This window comes from Leucopleurus acutus (genome assembly GCF_964270905.1).
Source record: "Leucopleurus acutus genome assembly, chromosome: 10".
Lineage (NCBI taxonomy): Eukaryota > Metazoa > Chordata > Mammalia > Artiodactyla > Delphinidae > Leucopleurus > Leucopleurus acutus.
Genome location: NC_139153.1, coordinates 9,030,461 through 9,034,194, shown reverse-complemented (window position 1 = coordinate 9,034,194; position 3,734 = coordinate 9,030,461). Strand labels below are relative to the sequence as shown.

At 45.1% G+C, this 3,734-nt stretch overlaps 1 pseudogene across 1 annotated transcript; it reads left to right on the top strand.

Moving 5' to 3' along the window:
• Positions 1–705: 705 nt before the first annotated feature.
• LOC309967091 (eukaryotic translation initiation factor 4E-like) lies at positions 706–1,357 on the top strand (annotated as a pseudogene). Its single transcript has one exon. The product of its transcript is annotated as a eukaryotic translation initiation factor 4E-like (transcript).
• Positions 1,358–3,734: the final 2,377 nt, after the last annotated feature.

Genomic DNA, 3,734 nt, shown 5'->3' with positions numbered 1-3,734 from the left:
TTCACTTTGTGAAACCAAACTGAATCAAGCTTTACACTCACGCAACTGGTCTGACGTATGTTCAAGCTTAGTCACTTTTCGAGAACCTGTCCCTAGGACAGCATGAAAATCTGGGAAAGCATGAAAGAATGATGTTCTCTGACGCACCTGGTCTCAGGCACGGACATTCCCAGGAACTGGAGGGATGCGTTATCTGCAGAGGTGATGGTGGTGCTGATGGTTCAGGGCAGGGAAGGACAGAAGGACAAGGGTTACAGGGGCCCACGATGAATAACTCTTCTTAAATTCTGCCCCTTCAATGTGCACCAGGGCCTGACCAAGCCAAGCTTTCTAACTGGTGCCCTGGTCCTACCTCTAACCTATCAAGGAAGAACAAGCCCTCCTGGGAAGAAACAGTAGCAAGTGGGACCCTTGGCTCGGTTACTGAAACTTCTCCAGTCATCTTCTAATGATACTTTGCCCTCTGACCCCTTTTACCCTCTCAGTCTCCCCAACCCCCCCACCATCCCCTGCTGCTTCCCCAGCCACAGCCTCTGATGCAACGGGGCAGGTCTCATCCCCACCCTGACTGCACCTCTATTCATTCAGCCCCAACAAGTCTGTCTCTTTCCTCTTGGCCAGAAATGCTCTGCCATTTCTTGTCCATCTATTTAAATCCATCCCACCTCTCCAGCTTCAAAGCAAGCTCTTCGAGATCCATCTAAGATGGTGACTGTGGAACTGGAAACCACCCCTACACCTAATCCCCCACCTACAGAAGAAGAGAAAACAGAATCTCATCAGGAGGTTGCTAACCCAGAACGCTATATTAAACATCCTTTACAGAACAGATGGACACTCTGGAGTTTTTAAAATGATAAAAGCAAAACTTGGCAAGCAAACCTTCAGCTGATCTCTAAGTCTGATACTGTTGACGACTTTTGGGCTCTGTACACCCATATCCAGTTGTCTAGCAGTTTACTGCCTGGCTGTGACTACGCACTTTTTAAGGATGGTATTGAGCCTATGTGGGAAGATGAGAAAAACAAACGAGGAGGACGATGGCTAATTACATTGAACAAACAGCAGAGACCAAGTGACCTCGATTGCTTTCGGCTAGAGACACTGCTGTGCCTTATTGGAGAATCTTTTGATGACTACAGTGATGATGTATGTGGAGCTGTGAATGTTAAGAGCTAAAGGTGAAAAAATAGCAATGTGGACTACTGAATGTGAAAACTGAGAAGCTGTTACACATATAGGGAGGGTAGACAAGGAAAGGTTAGGACTTCCTCCAAGGACAGTGATTGGTTACCAGTCCCATGCAGACACAGCTACTCAGAGCGGCTCCAGCACTAAAAATAGGTTTGCTGTTTAAGAAGACACCTTCTGAGTATTCTCGTGTGAGAATGCGTCAAGCAGTCGAGATTTGGGAGCTGAACCAAAGCCTCTTCAAAAGCAGAGGGGACTGCATTTAAATTTGATTTCCATCTAAATGTTGCTAAGATATAAGAGAAGTCTCATTCGCCTTTGTCTTATACTTTTGTGTTCATATATATATATATATATATATATATTTTTTTTTTTTTAATTTTGGCTAGAGTGTCTACTATCCCAGTCGAAGAAGTATAGTACACATCGTCCCCAGAATCCATAAATGTGTTCCTGGCCCACTCTGTAATAGCTTAATAGAATTAAACATCACAAACACATTTGGCCCATGCACAATATTAAAGAAAAGCATTTGCATTTCTATACCTCACAAGAGAACGATGCTGTTTATGTTCCATTGTATGCAGAAGCTTATTCTGCTCGTTTGAAAGAGTATGATGCATGCGGTTTTCTAACAACTGTCTTTGTTTCTTTTTACAGCATTGTCTGTGCTGTACTCTTGCTGATGGCTGCTAGATTTTAATTTGTTTGTTTCCCTACTTGATAACATCAGTGATTCTGGTTTCAGTTTTTCATTTGTTTTGCTTTTGTTTTTTTCCTCATGTAATACTGGTGAAGGATCCAGGAATATGACACAAAGGTGGAAAAAAGATTAATTTTGTGCATTCTTTGGTAGTTTTTGGGGGGGTTTTTTGTAACTACAAAGCTTTACTACAAATTTATGCATTTCATTCAAATCAGTGATCTATGTCTGTGTGATTTCCTAAATGTAGTTGTAGATTATAAAAAGTGTATCATCATAATTACCTTCCTAATTAGAATCAGTATGCCTGTTTTTGTATCTTGATGCTGTATTTTAACACTTTGTTATACTTAGGTTATTTTGCTTTGGTTAAAAAATGGCTCAAGTAGAAAAGTGGTCCCATTCATATTAAGACACTGTAGAAAACTGTAAATAGCATGTGTACAGTAAATTGTCTTTTAGACAAAAAAAAAAGCAAGCCCTTCCTCCTCCAGGAAGCCTTTGCTGGCCGTTTCAGTGCACATAGACCCCTCCTTCCCTGGTCACCAGCGCCACCCACAGCTGCGGAGTGCCTTTAGGCGAAAAGCAGCCACCTACTGTCATTGTGTACCGATGCTTCACCTCCCCAAAAGAGAATGTCAGCTAAGACCTCAACTAATGAAACTCCTTCTGAATCTTCCACAGCACGGAACATGGGGACACAGAGGAGAGTCTCAGAAAAAATAATAAATCCACGGATGGTTTATGATATGAAACTTAAGAGCCAACAGTGAAGCCTAGTTCCGGCACTCCTTCTTGGAAGAGCAATTACAAGCTATGGGCTGAACTGTGTCTATTGTTTTTCATGCTTGTTTACTCTTCAATACTGATTGAAACGCACGTCATCCTGAGAAAAAGAAGACCGGCTCCTTCCCCTGCACCCTCTACCAAATCCTCCCCCGAGACGAGACACACGCCTCCCCCAGAGCCGTGTCTCCAGTGCTGAGCGGTGGATCCACAGCTGTCGGACACCGCAAGCCATCAAGCATAAAGCACGAGAGCATACGCTGTGGGCCTGGACGCAGCAGCCCCAGAGGGGTGGATGAGACAGGGTACAGGGTCTGGCCACACAGGGGATAATGGGTCCTGCCATGCTCAGAGACCACAACTACCTACATAGAAGGGGAAGCTTTGACAGAGATGCCGGAAGGTTTACTGAGCATGCTCGATAGCGGGAGACTGATGTGAGAACACATTTTTCACAACCTGGGCGATGAGCAGAGTGAGCAGCAAAGAGAAACGTTGCCATATGTATCAGTGCCAAGGCCGCTTCTAAAAGGCACAGAGACCTGGGTTCTAAACCTGGTTCTGAAATATCTAGCAGGGCACTTTCAACAAGCCACTTCATCTCTCTTCTCCAAGCTCCTGACCTATAAGAGGAGAATAAAAACAGAACGTGGCTCATAGGGTTATAATGATTACAACATAAACGGCTGGCTGGGCACCAAGGATCACGCTGCCTCCCCACAGAGTACAGCCATGCTGGGAGCACGGCTCAGCCAGGGACCCTGCTTCCCAGGCCTCTCTGCACCGAGATGGGATCACGTGATCAAGTTCTAACCAATACACTGAGCAGAAGGGACTCCCACCACCTCAAGGCCTGGCCCACCAGAGTCTGCAGGTAGCTCTCCACACTCACAAACACAACAAGCCTCTTGATGCAGAGGCTTCAGCCCAGCAAATGGCGTTAGGCTGCATACCTGCTGCCATACCAGGAAGTGCAAGACACCTGCTCTTTCAATCTTTCTGGAGAGGAGAACGGGTCCATCAAATTCAAATCCTGGACTTGAGAAAATGCAAG